This window comes from Lynx rufus, unplaced genomic scaffold, assembly GCF_022079265.1.
Source record: "Lynx rufus isolate CCGP_SWC_20201006 ecotype Redwood Valley unplaced genomic scaffold, mLynRuf1.p SCAF_2, whole genome shotgun sequence".
Taxonomy (NCBI): Eukaryota; Metazoa; Chordata; class Mammalia; order Carnivora; family Felidae; genus Lynx; species Lynx rufus.
Window position 1 is genome coordinate 24,554,993 of NW_025814834.1, and position 21,335 is coordinate 24,576,327.

Genomic DNA, 21,335 nt, shown 5'->3' on the forward strand with positions numbered 1-21,335 from the left:
AGATTTTGAATCAAATAATAATAATAATAATATATTGGCACTGCCCTTTACAATTTTCAAGTCACATTACAATAATCATTTCATTTGATTCTCACAACAGTGTGGTGATATTGTGTAGGGAAGGTAAACATCATCCACCTGTGGTTAAAAAGGAAACTGGCCCCAGAGCTGGCAAAGGTGGGGAGAAATAGGGGAATGCCTAAGAATGGTGACTTCTTTCCTTGTCATTACCCCAATTTTCTATGTCCCAATGTTCCTCTCTTTGATAGCACCCTCAAGCCTTTTTGCTTATCCTTACTCCTACTCGCAATGACTCCTACCCTTTCCTCTCTTCATGCTCCTGGGATTAAGGATATAATAGCCTGCATCTTGTTTTCTCTGATATGTAGATTCATTTTCCTTTAGTCCTTTCAGTGCAAAAATCCTACAGTTGAAAATTACCTCTAGAGCTTTAAGAATGGAAGTGCTGAGAGACTGGACAATCAGAGTACATATTCTCTAAATGCCTTATTTCTTATTTGTTCACTATTAGTAAGAGGGGGAAAAAGAGATCTGAATTTGAATCTGCATTTCATGCCCCTGAGACAGTAGGTGAGGAATTTGGTAGGCTAATTCCTGGCATCCTCAGGAAAAAAAAAAAGGAGAAGAAGAAGGGGAAAAGAAAAAAGAAAAGTGTGAAAAGTGTGACTGGGAAATCTCCAAGCAGACTTACCCAATCAAGAGATACCACCCTTTCTTTATCCCATGTACCTGAATCCTCATACTTAACTCTCCCTTCTCACCTCAGTGTGTTAACTCCATCACTTCCACTTGCTTAGACCAGGTGACCTGCATTCTTAGGATGCAGAAACACCTGCTTTGGGGCCATATTGGAGGAAAATTCCAGTGCACCTGTCTGAAAGGGAAAGTGAGGATGATGGAATTTCTAAACATATCTTGAAAAGATGAGAGTGCATTGTGTTTCTGTCCCCTAGCTTTGCAACTCAAAATTAATTTATCCTGGCAATGTAGTTGTTTAGCACTCTTACAGACAAGTATATGTTGAAAGTTGTGGCTTAGAAAAAGGGTTGGCATCATTTACATAAAGAGATAAATTCAAACTTACTGTTTATTGACTTGAGAATCAATCTTTGGGAGAAAAAAAACAGAAGACATATTACTTGAGCAATAACATAGATATTTAAGCTTTAGTCTTCATCATAAACGAAAGTGTTGGATAAGATGTACTTATATGCTTCACATTTAAATTTCACAGCTTCTTGTGACAATATGCCACTTTATACAGAGTTGTTCTATCATTGTCCTTGCTATATTCAGTTATAACTAGAGTCAAGTTTTTACATGGATTTGAATGCTTGGGCTTGCTACAAAAATTTCATTAAGAAAGGTTGCATTTAAAACTTGCTTGGACATAAGAGACTGTTAAAAACTGAGAACAAACTGAGGGTTGATGGGGGGTGGGAGGGAGGGGCGGGTGGGTGATGGGTATTGAGGAGGGCACCTTTTGGGATGAGCACTGGGTGTTGTATGGAAACCAATTTGTCAATAAACTTCATATAAAAAAAATAAATAAAACTTGCTTGGAATTTTTGAGAAACTGGGCAACTACTTTTTTTTAAACAAATAAATGTAAACCCAGAACAAAAAGAAAAGAACCCACAAATATAACAATGACAGTTATAACAAAAACAAGACCGAAACAAAGGAAACCTAGGTAAGGTGAATTAAAGGGCTTGAGCATGTTTAAAATAGAGATAACTGAAGTGAGGAGGGCTCTTTGCTATTATTAATCACGTGAAGGCTCTGATGTATGAAAAATGAAATAGACCTGTTTTGTTTGCAAAATGAAAGCAAAAGCAACAGGTAGAAATAATTACAGGTTGATACATTTTTGACCCTGAAAAGAAGAAAAAGGTTCTGGTCCTTAGCTTTATCCCACAAAATAAACTACCTGTAGTGGTGGTAAGTTCAATACATGGACTATTGGAGGTAACAGAACACAGTGATGATATAGGTAGGATCATTGAAGTTGGAGCATAAGTCTGAAATATGTGTGATTCCATGACTCTGATGCAAAGAGATCATGGAAGAATTATAGACATTAGTTTGCTTGGCATACTTCACCATGACATATGGCAATATGCCATCAACTAGCAAAGCTGTGAGAATCTTTTCTTCAACATCCTTCTTCTCCATTCTATACTATTATGGGTAGAAGACCAGTAGTTTTAGCTTCTGGAGAGAAATATCCTGGCAAGGTTTACATGATAAAAAATAGGTATTTTAAGCAGAACCTTAGAAAACATGTTTCTATCAGTAGATTTACCTATTATAATATAATAACAATCTACTTGGCTCTAAAGCAACTCTTCAACTCTAGTCAAATAAATCAGCTTCTGTTTTCCCACAAACCAAAAAACAACTATTGTCTTGTTCCCACCTGTCAAAATGTCTTAGGCGAAATCAAATTTACAAGGAGGATATCTTGTTACATCTTCTTTTTTAGCTCATTCTGATTTGTCTTTTTTTTTCTTTTTCTTTCTTTAGAGACTAACCCAATTTATTTCTCACAACACTTCTTTTGAAAAAAGAAATAACTAATTTACAATAATCCCTTGGAGGAGGAAAGAAATCAAATGCATAAAAAATAGACTAGGAAGAAGTTCTTTCCTCATTATGCTATTTTGTGTTCCTAATTTTGCAAAACAAGCAAATGAAAGAAAGGTCTGATTACAACAGTAATTATATCAGAGAAATTTAAATGCCCTAAGTTTAGGAATACAACCTAAACTGAACATGTATGGCTAGTAAACTATGTATTGAACCCTTAAGCATAAAGACTTTTTTTCATGCAGATCTGCATTTGAGTGCTGCCTGTGTTTCCTAGCTGTGTGATTCTGGGCAGTTTATGTAATCCTTCTGAGCTTTAGTTACTGAATTTATAAGCTAAGAATCATAAAAAATACCTACTTTATAAGATTTTATGATCATGAAAATCAAAGACTTAACTTAGGGCCACCTGGATCAAGTGTAATGTATTCAGTGAAAGTTTGTGATTATTTTAATTAACCTGAGGGAAGATTACACTTATAGCTTTACTAATATCTCCTTTGGATAGCTACTTATATGTAGATTTTGAAAGGTAGGTGGTGAGCATCATTTAAAGTGATACTGTGGCTTATATTTGCTAAAGCTCTTTTTTCATGAGTTATTTTGAGGATTGTTTTTTCCTTGAAGAGATATATGGGGGTAGATTAAAGAGGAAAAATTGAAAATGATGCTTGAAAAACATGACTGCCTTTTAAATATTTTTGATTCCTGTTCACTGGAAATTTTAAAGGACAATTCTGGGCAGAGTAGGGAAGTGGTTACAGTCATCAATAAATGATAGATACTGTCAAATGTAGAGTAAATATGTGGATCTTTGTGTGAATGGAAGACTAAAGGTTTCTGAGGAGGAATACACATTTAAAAGTGTATGCTTCTTTTAAGGTTGTGATTCAGTCATTATTTCATTTCAAAATTTGAAAAAAATGCATTAAATAGGGTTGATAGTAACTGAGGAAATAGAAATCTGCGCATCATAGGGAAGCAAAAATGTAAAGTGGATTTACTAGAAGTACATAGGACATGAAAAACATTTGTTTCATGGCAGAGAGTGTTAGAGTAGGAACAAGATGTAAGTTCTAGTCCTAACCTTATGACATATCTGTGTGCTTTGAGGCATGAATTTATCCTTTTAGATCTTAATTCCCTCATCTGTAAAACATGAGAATGGACTAGATACTCTCTTAAAGTTCTTTTCATTTTAGAAACACTGCAGTTCTAAGAATTGTGTGACATTATATCATTCAGACTAAATACATATTTTGTCCATATACTCTGATACATAAATGAATTAAAATTACCTGAGTTAATTGTTAAAAATGTTGATTTGGGAGAACCAATCTCAATTGCAAAGCATCAGAATATTATCCATGGGATCTAGAATCTGTGTTTTTAACAAGCTATCCAAGCAATTTATAGTTCAGGTAGTGGTTAAAATAACTATTACTTTGTTATTAAAGATAAAATACAATTTTTGATTAATATCTTTACGTAAAAGTTTTTAATTTATCACAGAGCATTTTACTCTGCTATTTGAATGAGGATTCTGAAAAGAAAATAATGGGATCAAGGAATTTCCAATAGTTTTTAACATATCTTTGACTATGTAGAGTTGTTCACTGAGAAAAAATCTTAATGGAAACAATGGGAGTAAATGACTGAAACACTTTGTTATTTTTATACATTAAAATGCTTATAAAATATGAATTGGGACAGAAAAAAAACTTTCTCAGTCACTTAATAATTACTTTTAAAAAATGGAAAATGCATTAGCTCTAGAATTTTGCAAATATTTAATAAGAACATATTACACATGGTTAAGAGAACAAAATCACTCTAGATTTTAATCTAGTTATCTTTCAAATAAGTCCCTCAAACTTGGAGCTGGGTGAAACAGACTAATGATAAGTAGCATTTACTTATATATCTATAATAATCAAGTATTAAAAAAAACAGCTTTATTGAGATTCACTGAAAATGTACACTTCAATGCATCCACTTAAAGTGCACATTTCAATGTTTTTTTAGTATATACACATGCTTGTGCAGCCATTGCAAGCAAGTGGTTTTTAACCTCTTAAAAGTCTTTCCATTTTTAGGAAGATGCTTGCTCAGCTACTAGTCTCTCAGCTGACACCATACATTCCAAACAAGCAATTTCACTCAGCATTTTATTGACAAACCACTTTTATCAGAACGCCAGGGGCTATCTGGGTACAATTCCGTGAAAGAGTGATTTTGAACTTACACTGGATCATTCGGGATTCCAAAGTAAATTCACCTGAAAGCTTATTTAGTGTGAATGAGAGTTGCCATGCAGCTTGACGAATGTGAAGCTGAAGAAGATTGATGATAGAAAAGAGGTGGGGGGGGGGCTTCAGATGGACCTGCTGCAAGGGCATAGCCATCAAATTTGATTAAAGACTGCTTTGGGGGTTAGATGCTCTTTGATGCTAGATTATTAAGCAATTCCCACCTCCCCAAAGGACATATACATTTCTGTAGTCTCTTTTGGGCATCCATGTAGAGTGTGTGCGTGTGTGTGTGTGTGTGTGTGTGTGTGTGTGTGTGTGTGTGTGTGAAAGAGAGAGAGAGAGAGAGACGGAGGGAGAGAGAGATTGAGAAAGAGAGACTTACAGTGCATCATTCTACTTTAGGTAACAGAAAAAATCATCAAAAAAGTTCCTCTTATTTGTGAAGATACTATTAAGAGGAAAAGAATAAAACGTACACAACAAATACGAGGGTTTATGATAGTTTCTTCAAAAATTGCTATTTAAAGCCATGGGTTTGTTATTTATTTATGCTTCTAGTCACTGGCTCACATACTTTCTTGGAACATTTTTCTTTCTTTCTTTCTTTCTTTCTTTCTTTCTTTCTTTCTTTCTTTCTGAAATTTGTACTGGTAGCAGTTAATATTTGGCTTCTTACTTCTTTGTCTAATTAATATTTGGAGATGTATTTATTAAAAGATTAATATGAATATCATGATGTAACTGCTCTGATAGTTCTGAGTGACTGTAAGTTTATATTTAGCTCCATATTGTACATATGTCCTCTTATGAATTCAGTTATTGCCTTTAGAAAATAATTGGCTCTTTGTAGTGTCAGGAAGTTTGTTTTATTGTATAATACATTTCTCTCCTTTGACATCAAAATTCAAAAAAAGAAAAGCCATATATCAACAAAATGCCTAAAATCTGACCATTGTATTTTGTACGAAGAAAAGCGAAGTATTCCTTTGTGTATGAGCTGCAAAGTGGTACAGATCATTTGGAAAATCAAAACAACTGTGTTTTCTACCCAGACATGGGAGGATGTTTGCATAACTCTGGAAAAGTTACAGAAACCATGACTGTAATATCAGATTCCTTAGAGTTCTTATGTGATATTATTTATTTTATAGCCTAGAATCTGTATCAAGTCAAAACTATGTGTTACTATATAAATATTTTAAAAATAATTTTAAGAAATTTAATGGAAATAAGATATAAGTGTATATGTGATGTGTGTGTGTGTCTGTGGCTATTTGTGTGTGTGCACATGTGTGTATTTTATCTAGATTTTTTTTAAGAGTCATCTGTTGGATTCTCATTCTTGAATCACTAGTCGACTAAGACTGATCTAATTAAGAGAAACTGAATCTCTAACCCAGATATTCAAAGTGATGTATGATGTAAACAATTTTAGGATTGTTTGTTCTAGTTCTGTGAAAAATGCTATTGGAATTGTTAATTCTTGGGCTATTTTATACCAAGATGAATGTTCAAATAGAGAAAATCAGAGAGGCGTACTATATATGTGTGTGTGTGTATATATATATATATATATATATATATCTATGCCTATATATATATATATACTATAGTATATATATATACTATATAGTGCGTATATATATATACTATATACTATATATATACTATATACTATATATATATACATATATATACTATATATATATATATATATATATATATATATATATATACAGTCTTATGTGTAACAGAAGTAAAGTAGGATCAAATGTTAAAAGGAGAACTAAGGAGAACTAAGGGATTCCTGAGTGGCTCAGTCAGTTAAGCGTCTGACTTCAGCTGAGGTCATGATCTTGTAGTCCATGATTTCAAGCCTGGTGGCAGGCTCTGTGCTGACAGCTCAGAGCTTGGAGCCTGCTTCGGATTCTGTGTCTCCTCTCTGTCCCTGCACCTCTCACTCCTGTCTGTCTCTCTCTCTCAAAAATAAACACTAAAAAAATAAAAGGAAAACTAAAAGGTTTGTAATTAATAAGCATATTTGGCAATCTTTCCCTACAATTCTCCAAACTTATCTTGGTGTGTGGTGTATAATATGTAATATATGAATGCCCAAAAGCTTCTGTTTCTTCATAACTTAAATGATCTCAAAGTATATAAAGGTACCTAAAGCTATAACCAGCCTCTTTTCCAGAGGAAAAATAAATTAGCTTAAGTTCTCCCACAGATTTAGGATTGTTAATTAATTCAGCCTTATTCCATTATACAATTAGAGTTTAAACTCATGGTCTCTACATCTGCTAACAATGAAAAGTAATGAACAAAATAATGTTGATGATGATTTAAAATGACTTGCCCATAGTAAAATAGTAAATAGAAGGGAAAGGCTCTTTCTGGGTATGAGACCTAGATGGAGATCAAATTTAAGCAGTTGGCTCAAATATATTTTCAATCTTAATTTACATATTCTTTTAATTTCCTTAATGACTTAAGTACTAAGTGAATTTATATGCTAATTAATTGTTTATAAGCATCTTTCAGAAGTTTATTTTTAAGTTTTTAATTTTAATTCCAGTATAGTTAATATACAGTGTTATATTAGTTTCAGGTATACAATATTGTGATTCAGCAATTCTATACATTACTCAGTGCTCATCATTATAAATGCACTCTTAATCCCCTTCACATATTTCACCAATCCCCCACCCACTTTCCCTTTGACAACCATCAGTTTGTTCTCTATAGTTAAGAGTCTATTTCAAAAGAAAGAAAGAAAGAAAGAAGAGAGACAGAGAGACAGAGAGAAAAGGAAGGAAGGAAAGAAAGGAAAGAAGGAGGAAGGAAGGAAGGAAAAAAGGGTCTGCTTCTTGATTTCTCTCTTTTTTCCTTATTCATTTTGTTTCTTAAATTCCACATATGAGTGAAATCCTATGGTATTTGTCTTTCTCTGACTAAATTATTTCACTTAGCATTATACTCTTTAGCTCCATCCATTTTGTTAAAAATGGCAAGATTTCATTCTTTTGTATGGCTGAAAAATACTCCATTTTATGTATATGTCACATTTTCTTTATCCATTCATCTATAGATGGACACTTGGGCTGCTTCCATAATTTAGCTATTGTAAATAGTGCAGCAGTAAACATCAGGGTGCATGTATCCCTTTGAATTAGTGTTTTTGTATTTTGGGGGGGGGTAAACACCCAGCAATGGAATTACTAGATCATAGGATAGTTATATTTTTAATTTTTAAGGAACCTGCATACTGTCTTCCACTGTGGCTATACCAGTTCGCATTCCCACCAACAGTGTGTGAGGCTTTCTTTTTCCCCACATCCGTGTTTACACTTGATATTTCTTGTGGTTTTTTTTTTTTCTTATTTTAGCCAATCTAACAGGTGTGAGATGATATCTTATTGTAGTCTTGATTTACATTTCCCTGATGATGAGTGATTCGAAGCATTTTTTCATGTGTCTGTTGGCCATCTGTGTATTTTCTTTAGAGAAATGTCCATGTCTTCACCAGTTTTTTAATTGGATTATTTGGTTTTTGGGTGTTGAGTTTTATTAGTTCTTTGTATATTTTGGATACTAACCCTTTATCAGATACATCATTTGCAAATATCTTCTCTCGTTCAGCAGGTTGCATTTTAGATTTGTTGGTTGTTTCCTTCACTGTGCAGAAACCTTTTATTCTGATGTAGTCCCAACACTGCATTTTTGCTTTTATTCCCCTTGCCTCAGGAGACATATTTAGAAAAAAAAATGTTGCTATGGTTAATGTCAAAGAAATTACTGCCTGTGCTCTCTTGTAGGATTTTTATGGTTTCAGGTGTCATATTTAGATCTTTAATCCATTTTGAGTTTATTTTTGTGTATGGTGCAAGAAAGTGATCCAGTTTCATTCTTTTACTTGTAGCCCTCCAGTTTTCCCAGCACAATGTGTCAAAGACACTGTCTTTTTTCCCATTGCATATTCTTTCCTCCTTTATTGAAGTTAATTGACCAAATAATTTATTTCTGGATTTTCTATTGTGTTCCATTGATCTATGTGTTTATTTTTTTGTCAGTATCATACTGTTTTGATTACTACAGCTTTATAATATAACTTGAAGTCTGGAATTGTGATGCCTCCAGCTTTTCATTTATTTATTGCTTTGGCTATTTGAGGTCTTTTGTGGTGCCAAACAAATTTTAGGATTGTTTGTTCTAGTTCTGTGAAAAATGCTATTGGTATTTTGATGTGGATTGCATTAAATGTGTAGATTGCTTTCGATAGTATGGATGTTTTAACAATATTTGTTCTTCTAATCCACGAGCATAGAACGTCTCTCCATTTCTTTGTGTCCTTCTCAGTTTCTTTCATCAGTGTTTTATAGTTTTCAGAGTACAGGTCTTTCACGTCTTTGGATAGGTTTATTCCTAGGTATCTTATTATTTTCGTTGTAGTTGTAACTGGGGTTGTTTTCTTAAGTTCTTTCTTTGCTGCTCCATTATTATTATATAGAAATGCAACAGATTTCTGTACATTGATTTTGTATCCTGCAACTTTACTGAACTCATTAATCAGTTCTAGTATTTTTTTTTTTCATGGAATCTTTTGGGTTTTCTATATAGAGTACCATGTCATCTGCAAATTGTGAAAGTTTTACTTCTTCCTTACCATTTTGGATGCCTTTCTTTTTTTCCTGATTGTTGGTTAGGACTTTCAGTACTATATTGACTAAAAATAGTGAGAGTGGACATCTTGTCTTGTTTTCTTTCAGAAATTTTGAAGTTGGCCCTTCTTGAAATACCAAAAATATGGTTATTTTAATATTCCTTTTTTCCCTTTCTATACTGCAAGTAAAATAGAAAATTTGTTGATGATACATAAGTAAACTTTCAAAATAATCATAATAATGTTTTAACTGTTTATGTTTTTATAGAATACCACAAACTTTGATATAAACCTCTTGGGGTACACTTTAGGATGCTGTAACTTGCCAGTGGTGTGTTTAAAGAAAGAGTACTTGAAAATGTATTTAAAAAATGTGCTGGTGGGGCGCCTGGGTGGCGCAGTCGGTTAAGCGTCCGACTTCAGCCAGGTCATGATCTCACGGTCCGTGGGTTCGAGCCCCGCATCGGGCTCTGGGCTGATGGCCCAGAGCCTGGAGCCTGTTTCCGATTCTGTGTCTCCCTCTCTCTCTGCCCCTCCCCCGTTCATGCTCTGTCTCTCTCTGTCCCAAAAATAAAAATAAAAAAAAGTTGAAAAAAAAAATGTGCTGGAAAAAATCCATAAAAAGTAACCAAATTGAAGCAAGGTTAGACAAAGCTTGAAATCTTTTTATTTGTATGAAAACTGAGTACAATATTTTCAATTCAATGCTTTTCAAAACATTCTTGGAAAAATGATCTAAATTAAGTTTGAAAATAATCTGATTACATGCTTTCATAATTCAGTGTTTTAGTAATTGAATATTTTAAGAAACTACCTAATTCAGCCAACTCATCTTGAAATGTGATTTCACTTATATATAGGACCCTGTAGTCTTAAAACTAATTTGATTATATGTTTTACTCTTAAGGTAGGTATCTGGAAGTGGATTTGGAAATTGTAGATAATTTAAATTGAGGTGGGGGGAGATAGCCGCAAATGGAAATTGATTCATGCTGAAAAGTTCCTCAAGAACTTTGAGATCCTATCTTAATACGTTAATGATTTAGTAGAAGAGATTGAACAGAAGTTAATGAAATTTATAAATGGATTCTAAACTTGTATATGTTAGGAGAGGTTATTAAGAATAAATATTTTTTAATGAGACACTAACCAAGGTAATTTAAAAATCCCTTAGATGAATAATCCTAGAAAACAAAAACTAAATTTAAATTCTAATTTTAAATCCTAGAAAACAAAACTAAATTCTGATGTGTAGGGATGGTGTTATCCTAAGCAATTTTATAATATTCATAAGGTGACACATTAATTATGCTTTTATACAGATGGGATAGAAGAACACAGCATTGATTCACATTCTGATATATTCTTTTAAATTGAAGCATTTTATGCTTTGGATTCTGTTTCTCTGTGTCCCTCCCCCACACTCACTCACACACATACTCTCTCTCTCTCCCTCCCTCTCTCAAAAATAAATGATTAAACATTAAAAAATTAAATTGAGGAATTTTAATATCAAATGTATATGTTGCATAGTATCAATAAAGTGAGGTAGTTAACAGTAAAAAAAAAAGATAGTGAGGCTAGAGTATATTGACTTGGCATATGCTGAGGTATATAAAATATATGACAAATTATGAAAAGGAAAAAATCAAGTGTCACAAAATGAACCCACAAGGGAATAATTTCTTAATTTCTTAAAAGTTAGTTGTGAGAGCTCTAGTTTGGTATCATTCATTAGCCATAATTGATATTAGGGACAGTTTATACTTTTAAACTTAACTGAGATCAATTTTGTAAAGTATGTTTTGAAAGCATTGAATTGAAAATATACTTAGGTTCATATGGATAAAGACTTTTTCAAACTGTCTTTGTTTATTCTTGCTTCAATTTTGTTGATTTTTAAGGATTTTTTTCCAAGGCTCATTTCAAAACTATGATGAGTAACAGCACCCAAAGTATATGCCAGGAGGTTTAGATCAAAGTTTGTGGTATTATCTGAAAAAGATATGTTACATTTTGATAATCTGGAATGTCTATCAGTTATTTACAGGTTTTGTTATTTTTATTTATTAAAAAAAATTAAGCTTATTTATTTACTTTGAGAGAGACAGAGACAGCCTGATCAGGGGAGGGACAGAGATAGAAGGAGAGAAAATCCCAAGCAGGCTCCATGCTGCCAGTGCAGAGCCATACGTGGGGCTCAAACTCAAAAAACTGTGAGATCATGACCTGAGCAGAAACCTGAGCAGAGTTGGATGCTCAACTGACTGACCCAGCTAGGTGCCCCTCTTTCCAGTTTTTAAATTGTGTTAGTAATAACATTTAAGCATCAGCTAAAAAAATAAGTCATATACTGGTTTATAAATGGGGAACACTTTGGTACATAAAATTGATCAAAAAAGTTGGTGTCCAACAGAAATAGATTTCTGGAATATATTTTTACTAATTTCTTTTTTACTAATTTCTAAATTGTCTAGATTGTTCATTGTTTCTACCATATGAAAATAAGCTTATCCAAATGTTTCCAGCATTCTTTACTGTACTTTGAATGTTGAAGAAAGTCATTATCTAATTTTTATTAATAAATGTTTTTGTAGTTATGAGATAGAATCATAATAACTTTCCAAAGCCTATTTATTGAATTTATGAAATTTCACAATTGAAATAACTTTAGTAATGTTTCTTTATAAACTTGGTATTGTTTAGTTTCTTCTTTGGCTTCTATTGTATTTCACTTTATTATAGGATGTGTTAAAAATGTGAAAGAGAAAATGTGTTTAATTCATTTGTTGGAATTATCTATATCTATGCAATTGTCAGAAAAATCTTTGCTCCTGCATTGAGCTGGAATGAATGATAAGAAATTGGAATTATCTTCTTCTTTAGAAACAATCTACTGCCTAAGATTTAATTAATAAATAAAAGAAGAAGGAGGTGGAAGAGAATGAGAAGGAAGAAAAGAACAGAAGCAAAGGAGAAAAGAAGAGGGAAAAAGGGAAGGGAGAAAGAGAAAAAAGTTTAGAGTTTTCTACTCACTTTAAAGCTGTTCAGTTTAACATAGTCACAGATATTTTTGCTGTTTGCAAGCTTAATCACTTCAATAGTAAAGAAGAGATAAGAACTATTTTTGTATATATCTGAATTCCATCTTACCTATTAAAGAACTACATATACTTTTTACATACTTAAAAGTAGTTATTTAGAGTAGGTTTACTCTTAATTTGATCATTTGCTCATATAATTTAGAAATAGTACCTGCCGACAATTAACATCTGTCATTTTTTTCCAACAAACATTTAATGAGCACCAACTCAAACGTTTGTGTATAAAACATTCTTATTTCTTGGAACTTACAGTAGGGAGGCAGGTAATAAATTAATGGACCAACAGACACATAATTTCTAATTCAGTGAATCTTGGAAATTTTACCACCAAAAAGTCTCACAAAATAAGAATAATTATTCAAGGGTATATGGTACAAAACAGGAATTGCTTCATTTTACAGTGCTCGTATTTGAGAAGACAAATTAAGTTTGAATCCCCCTGTTTCACTAAATCAGCAAAATCTTTTTTGATCTCAGGCTACTCCAGTGCAATTCCTTGAAGGGGAAAGAATCAAGGGAAATTTCCCTCCGGTATCCCTCTCCAACCCACCTGCACTTAAGATATGAAGTAAAGATTCTGAGAGAGACTTCAGGACTCTGCCTATCCAGGAAGGATCTTTACTTTCTTCAGGGTCCAACTGGGTGGTTTTTACCTGAAGACAAAATACTGATAAATGGGGTGAAGAGTTGAGCTGTTTTCAGAGTTGGACTGAAAGTCTTTAAATCATGACCCTGACGATTGCTCCAGGGCATCCTCTGTCTTTCTGTACTTGTTTACCAGAGCTTAGGTTTATGAATTCTTAGATTTGCTCTTATCTTCCCAACAGGTTTCTCTTGTGTGCATTTTAACATGGATGTGAGTGTGGCTTTTCTGCATTTGTCATTTTTGTCCCATCTAATGCTTCCCACTAAGCAATTCCTCATTGTTTCTTCTCAACCGATAGAATCCTTTTTATTTCCAAATTTGTTATGGATACATTCTTTAAAAACTATTTGTCTCATTTGTGGTTTTAAAAAGATTTCAAACTAGAGGAAAGATTATGTGATCAGTTCACTTTATTGATAGAATAGGGACACTCTCTCCTTTTCTAAGAACTTCATACTTGTTTGCACAAACAGACCTGTGAGTATGTTTCAGTAGAGATAAGAAAATAAAATAGCTCTATTTTGTGACTGTATTTGGTGTTTACAGTTTTGGTGCCTATAGTTTTTATTAATTAGCTGTGTAGGGGATATGGCACTGCTCAGGGGAGACAGGGGGATTTAGACCACTCATTGTGAAAGAGGAGACTCTAAAATTTTTAATACAGAGGAGATTATAGTCTGAATGTGGATGTTTAAAGAAACAAATTAATTTAGCCTTTACAAGTAAAAATGACCAGTGGTAAACACAGTGAATTATTGAGATTTATATTTGTCATGGACATTCGCTAGAGGGCCCATTCTTCTCTAAAATACAACAATGTGATGAGAGTTATTTAAACATTGAAGATAGGTACCATTAACAATGGCTGAAATTCTGCTTCATCCTTCCATACGTATTCTTTTTTTTTTTCTATCCTGTTCTACACTTCCTTTGCTTCAAAAGACTTAGTAACAAGAAAACAATATAAAATATCTCTAATAATTTTATACTGATTACATGTTTTATATAATGTTTTGGATATACTGAGTTAAATACAATTTATTAGTTAAATTAGTTTCACATTTTTGTTTTACTTGTTTTAAAAAAAATCTTTTTTTGCTTAACATTTATTCGTTTTGAAAGGCAGAGAGAGACAGAGCGCTAATGAGGGAGGGGCAGAGAGAGAGGGAGATAGAAACAGAAGCAGGTTCCAGGCTCCAGGCTCCAGGCCCCAAGCCCCAGGGTCCGAGCTATCAGCACAGAGCTCAACGCAGGGCTCAAACTCACAGACCAAGAGATCATGACCTGAGCTGAAGTCGGCCACTTAACCGACTGAGCCACCCAGGCACCCTTGTTTGTTTTACTTTTTAATTTGGCTACTAGAAAATTTAAATTGCATATGTTGCTCATTGTATATTTCTATTGGGCAGTGCTACTCTGTAACCTGTATAGTTAATGCATATCTGCTAATTTTCATGGTAAAAAGTGAACTGTTTAATTTCACTTTTGAAAATGGGTTTTTCACTTAATTTTTCTCCCATTTTTTTGTTTAGTTTGCAAGAAACTTCAGAACTCTATTTTTTTTTTATAGAGAAACTCAAACATGGAGGCATTAGATGATTTACCTAAGATTACTTAGACATACATAGTAAATGCTAGACATAATAAATAAGTGAAATCTCATGGTTCAAACATATGTCTGTGTATAATAAGCCAGAAAGAGTAACAAGTATTGGCTGTATGAAAAATAAAAACAAACATTCTCTTACGATTTTAGAAAAGTAGCATAGGTTAATTAGGTGAATGTTTTAGCCAATTTCCTCAAACTCTTCCACAAAGGCAGGCTGCATATTGCTTTCGTCAGTTTCTCTGCTGATGCCACTATTAACTGGCATAAATGTGATGTCCTCAACAATACAGTATAATTAACAGTGTTCAGTGTGATACTGTTTGAATAAATGAAAATGCAAATTGAAAAGATATTAAAATAGTGCCAGTATTAATAATTGTGGTTATAACAGGGATAATGGTGAATTTTAATTTTAGATGTGATGAAATGATTAAAAATAAATACAGTAGTCCCTGTAAGAGACTTTAAGACAATGAGCTGACATTTAAATGAAGAGAAGTTTATTGTACAAATCAGTTTGCTGACAAAGAAAAATGTTTCCACTTCCATGGTATCAGCCACATTTTGCCTTAATGTCTAGAAAGTTAGAATTGTAAGTAAGGTTTATGGGACTCTAACCTTTAAAACATTGCCCAATATATTGACTTACTTGTATTTTAGATTGTTTTTTCTTTTTATTATATAGGATGATAAAATCTTTTGAGATTAAATATACTATATAAGTTTTTAGATTTCTGACTTTTCATTGTTACTAACAATGAAACTCATAAGTTGAAAAATTAAAGGCCTCTGATTTTGAAAAAAAATTCTCAAAGCTTATAGTGGCATTGGAAGTTGTGACACAGATAAATACTGAACATGAGTTGCAAATGTATATAACTAATCTGAAGTGCCTTTCATTATTCTTTGGTTATTGAATTAGTTAACTCATCTTAAATTACTATTACTACTGGAAAGTACATCTTAAAAGTACTCATTGATGGCAACTGGACGTATCATGTGGATCATTTCATAGTTATAAAAATTTTAAGTTTATTTATTTTGAGAGAGAGAAGGAGAGGGAGAGAGGGGAGAGAGGCAGAGAAAGAGGGAGAGAAAGAGAGAATCCCAAGCAGGGCCAGTGCAGAGCCTGATGCAGGGCTCAATGCCACAAGCTGTGAAATCATGACCTGAACTGAAATCAAGGGTCAGATACTTAACTAATGGAGCCATCCAGCTGCCCCAATAATGTATAAAAATTTTAAACCCCTGTGATGTACACCTAAAGGTAATAGGGTATTGTATATCAGTTATACTCTGATTAAAATAAGACAAAACAAAACTATTGAGGTGAATAAATATTTATTTGAAATTAGAAACAAACAAAAAGAATACTCATTCTCTCCCTATACCAGAGAATGATCACAAATGCATTGAGTGCCAGCTATGTACCACTCATGATGCTAACTACTTTTATAAATATCTCATTCTAATCCTTTAACACTCATGATAATCTAACAAAGTAATTGTTCTTGTGTATCTTAAAGGTAAAAAAGAACTAAAACTGAAACTGTCTCATTTGTCTTTGCTAAAGTTCCAGGCAATATTTATTTCATAGTAAGTATTCAGTAAGTAATTATCAGATAAATATGCTAAAGGAAATATTATGCATTTCTTAAGGATTAGATCTTCTATGTGTTTCCACTTTTAGATGATTGGAATGTCAGAACAGAATAACAGTGTTGATAGTTTTATATTTCCTTGGAACACGTAAATTAATAAAAGTTCTCAAATCAGTGGGCTTTAAATTAATTTTCAGGGGATTTTTAAATAATTTTTTAATGTTTATTTTTGAGAGAGAGAGAAGGAGAGACAGAGCACAAATGGGGGAGGGGCAGAGAGAGATGGAGACACAGAACCCGAAGCAGGTTCCAGGCTCTGAGCAGTCAGCACAGAGCCTGACATGAGGCTCAAACTCATGAAGTGTGAGATCATGACCTGAGCTGAAGTCGGACACTTAGCAGACTGAGCCACCAGGCACCACCAGGGGATTTTTTTTTTTTTTCTAATGGTCATAGTTTTTGTTTTGTTTTGTTTTGTTTTGTTTTTTTCCCCTCTGTATTTCTTCATATACTGTTCGTCTAGGTGAACTCTCTTATAACTTAATATTCTGTGATGCTCATTCTAAGTTTAGTTGACCAGAGTCTCCACCCACAGATTGAGTAATTTTTTGCTATTTTACATATGTTAAATTGAAAAGGACATCAGGTAGATTACTTGTTTTCTGCTAGGGAGATTTATACCCAGTATTGTTATAGACCCAAATAATGCCTTTAAGTAACTCTTCTAATACAATTTCCCCAATATGCAGTTTTCTTTGACTACCAAAATGATGATCATCTAGCTTAGCAAAATTACAGAACTATAAATCTGTTGATGTTGAACATTGTTTCAACTCATTTAATTAACTTTACCCTCAAAGAAATATATGCCTGAGTTTCATGACCCAGTATCCTGTATGGAGAACTGGCAGGAATTAGGCTCACAGCTTTATTCCTACTCATCATTGCTAACCTTTATCTCTTTAACTGAGGAGAGGAGAAAGTTGAGGGGAAGAAATTTTATCAGTATTTATTGATCAGCCTTTGATATTTTAGGCAGAAGATGTCTAGGGGTCAAACTGTATGACTTTAAAACACCTTCTGGTATTTTAGTGCTCCTTCAGAGTCTTTTATAGAAATATCATTTAGAGAATGAATGTAGGTAGGAATGAGATGTTTGATAAAGAAAATGCCAACTCTAAATGTTATAAACAAAACTGTTTTCTCAGACTCATTCATTTATAACTGGTGTTTAAAACACGATAGAGTTTTTGGTGTCCAGGATCCTTGATCTCCTCTACAATGCATGACTGAGTAAATGAGAAAAGGAAATTTCTCTTGAATGCTTTATAACTATCTCATTACTTATGGGAATAATTCTGGATATACTGTAATTTGGCTAGTAACATTCAGAAAGAGGAGTTCAGATTTAGTTAACATTCAATGCCTTTTATTTGTCAGAGACTGTGCTTAATGTTTCTTCAACTATTGTCATTTATATCAAAATCAACAACCAAGTATTTTTTTAAATGTTTATTTTTGAGAGAGAGAGAGAGAAAGAGCACGAGTGGGGGAGGGGCAGAGAGAGGGGAAGACACAGAATCTGAGAGCACAGGGCCCTAAATGGAGAGCTTGTACTCACAACTGTGAGATCATGACCTAAGCTGAAGTTGGACATTTAACCGACTTGAGCCACCCAGGTGCCCCGAAAACCAAGTGTTTTTATTAAGCAATTCTCATCTGGACTGCATTCAACTAGGTGTCATTATTCTACGGGAATTGTGGGGGATATATATGCACACATTTGGTTGAAATAAAGATAGAAAAAATAGCAGCTGTTTTTCAAAATTTCAAAACAAGTTATCTCTTTCTTCATTATGTTCTTCATTATGAAACAGGGTTTGGGGACTTTCATCTTTTATGTGTTTGAACATTTGAGAACACATAAAGCTATTGTTCGGAAGTCTTAAGCAGCCTGTATTCCTTGAGAATACTTTGAATCAAGGGCTGATTGGTGGCCTTTTTGGGGTCAAGGAGATAAGTTGAGTGTTTTTATTATCAAGAGAAAATATTAACTTTGCCTCATATCACCTGCTATTTGAAGCAAACATTTAAAATCCCTGTATTTTAGACACTAGCCTGTGACCTCAATCTCATATTATGTATATGATAGCAAAAATCTCTCAGATTATTTGAAAGAATCAGTCCTAGAAACATACTAAGCATTTTTTCAACCTTTAATTCTGTGTATTCCTCATTCAGATGAATGACTGGAAAGCAACAAACTTGGTCTATATTACTTAAAAATCTCCTGAAATGCCTTTTAGAAGAGCAATTTAACATTGTGTTCTTGGGAGAGATAAGACAAGGCTAAATGGTAATTATGCATGCTTTTTTAAATAACTGTCATTGAATATATTTTATTATGTAATTCAAAGTACCACTGTAAAATACTTGTGAAGAAAAAAGTTTGTTTCTGCCAGTATTCAGCGTGACTTATTTTTGAAGTCAGGCAGTAGTAGCTGTGAACCTCTTAGTGGTTCTCCTTTTTTGCCGGGAGTTTTAAGAACTAATTTTATTTAGTCAGAGAAGCTGTTCTGCTTTCAGTTGAACTGTATGTTTTCCCCCATCTCTTCTTTTCTCATTAAAATAATAGAGATTTTAGAACTAATGGGGACCTGGGAGGTCATGTGATCCAACTCCTTGGCTAGCAAAAGGAGAAACTGAGAACTTGAGAGTCTAAATGATGGAGCCAAGTACACACAGGTAATAAGTAACTGAGTTTTCATAATAAATTGGACCATAAGCCTTCTGGCTTCAAGTTTGAAATACATTTTATTGCCAAGTCTGTTCTCTTACTCATTTTAGTGATTTAGTGATATGATTCGATGATATTTAGGTCTTCCATCTTAAGCTATCTCTAGTGGTTTTTAGAAAAATTTTGGAGTAATAAATTGTGGAAACCAAAATAATTTTTAGTCAATTGAAAATGTCATCCAGAGGAGCGCCTGGGTGGCTCAGTCGGTTGAGCGTCCGACTTCGGCTCAGGTCATGATCTCACAGTCCGTGAGTTCGAGCCCCGCTTCTGGTTCTGTGTCTCCCTCTCTCTCTCTGCTCCTCCCCCGCTCGTGCTCTGTCTCTCTGTCTCAAAAATAAATAAAAACGTTAAAAAAATTAAAAAAAAAGAAAATGTCATCCAGAAATCTCTACCATTGAACCTTATTTACATTTACAGAAGACATAAAGGATTTTAATTGCCTTTTAAAAAATTATTTTAAGTCAAATAATAATTACTAGATAAGTAAACTTGTAAGCAAGAATTCATAACAAATTTTTTTAAAGTGATACAAGAAATGTATCTAAACTTTAAGAATTAAATTTGAGTGTTACTATAAAAATGTGATCATACTACTAGGATATAAATTTATTCAGAAACTGGACTGCTTTTACCAGTCAGGCAAATCAGGACATGGGGCTTAATAAATATTGAATAAAATAAGGAAGAAATGTGAATTTGATGAAGTTTGCTGGCAATTAGAGCAATTTATTTCACTATTAACATGACAAGCTCTAAATGGAAATCAGCTATGAATGTAAATGCAGTTTTATTGCCTGGTATTCCCAATGCCATGTAATTAAATAAAGAATGGGGTAGAGGGGGAAAGAGGTGTCCATGCCTGACCGTTCCGGCAAGGCCACCATCCATCATGCACGAGCTTACTGCGGTCACAGTGCTGAGATGGGGATTATTTGTGAGTTTGTATATACTCAGGGAGAGTTTTAATTACAGAGTGTTTTTTTTTTTCCTGTTTGAAATATCGTATCTCAAATGGAAGGAAAACAATAGTCTTTCTGGGTGTAAAATGGAAGTACAATTAAATGGTGTAGTTTTGTGGGGGAAGGGAGCAGCTATGAGAGAATTTTTACTTCTTATTATGAAAATCAAACCTGAACTGAATGCTACTCCATAGTATCTACTATTGCACGTAAATATGAATTTTATGCTATTATCTTTTTAAAGCATTGAGTTGGGATGTTGTATGTGTGTGTGTGAATAAATATACACCCACAACTTAATTATCTGTTTGTGGATAAGCAGCCTGGTAAATATTTCATGTTTAGCGTATTTACTTACACAAATATCAGTAGGTTCGCTTTCTTCCCATTTCTCCACTCTCAGTGCTTTCATAGGGCATGTTTCAACAGACATTTCTTCTTCCTGTGCTTCTTCCCTAAATCAAATAAATTAAAAATCAGCTATTTCAGGGAAAACATGGCTTCCTGAAGCAAGAACATGGCTGGTAGCAAAGGCTGGCTCTTTTTTTTTTTTTTCCCCAAACATCTGTCTTTATTTTAAAGCTCCTCAGCTTAATTTTCAGTTACTGACCAGTAATCTTTAGTTTGCACTCATCAAAACTAATGACACTTTTGGGAAATGTAGTCACGTGGTAAAATATAGTACCCTATGAATTCTATTTCAAAATCAAACTGGAATTCTAAGATATATTTAATATTCAGAGAGATCCTTATGAGACTGATTCCTTCTTTACAACCATTAGAGCTTAAGCAATATTAAGCATGTGCTAAGTAAATACAGCTTGGTGTACAAAAACCAAATGTCAGTGGAACAAATTTCCTTGTAATTTGTGAACTTAAGCCTGGTTGAAAGAAATGAATATCTTTATACCAGTGGATAAAGAACCATACCTATACTTGCATGATCAAGCAGAAGCTATAGTCAAATATAAATAATTAGAGTGTTTTGTGAAGAAATCCTGACCATCTCTCCTGTCTGAAGCTCTATAAACCGCAAAGCACTGGAGACGGCAGTGGGGAGAAATGTTCCTTTTTGCTTGGAAAGCACTACTTCTCCT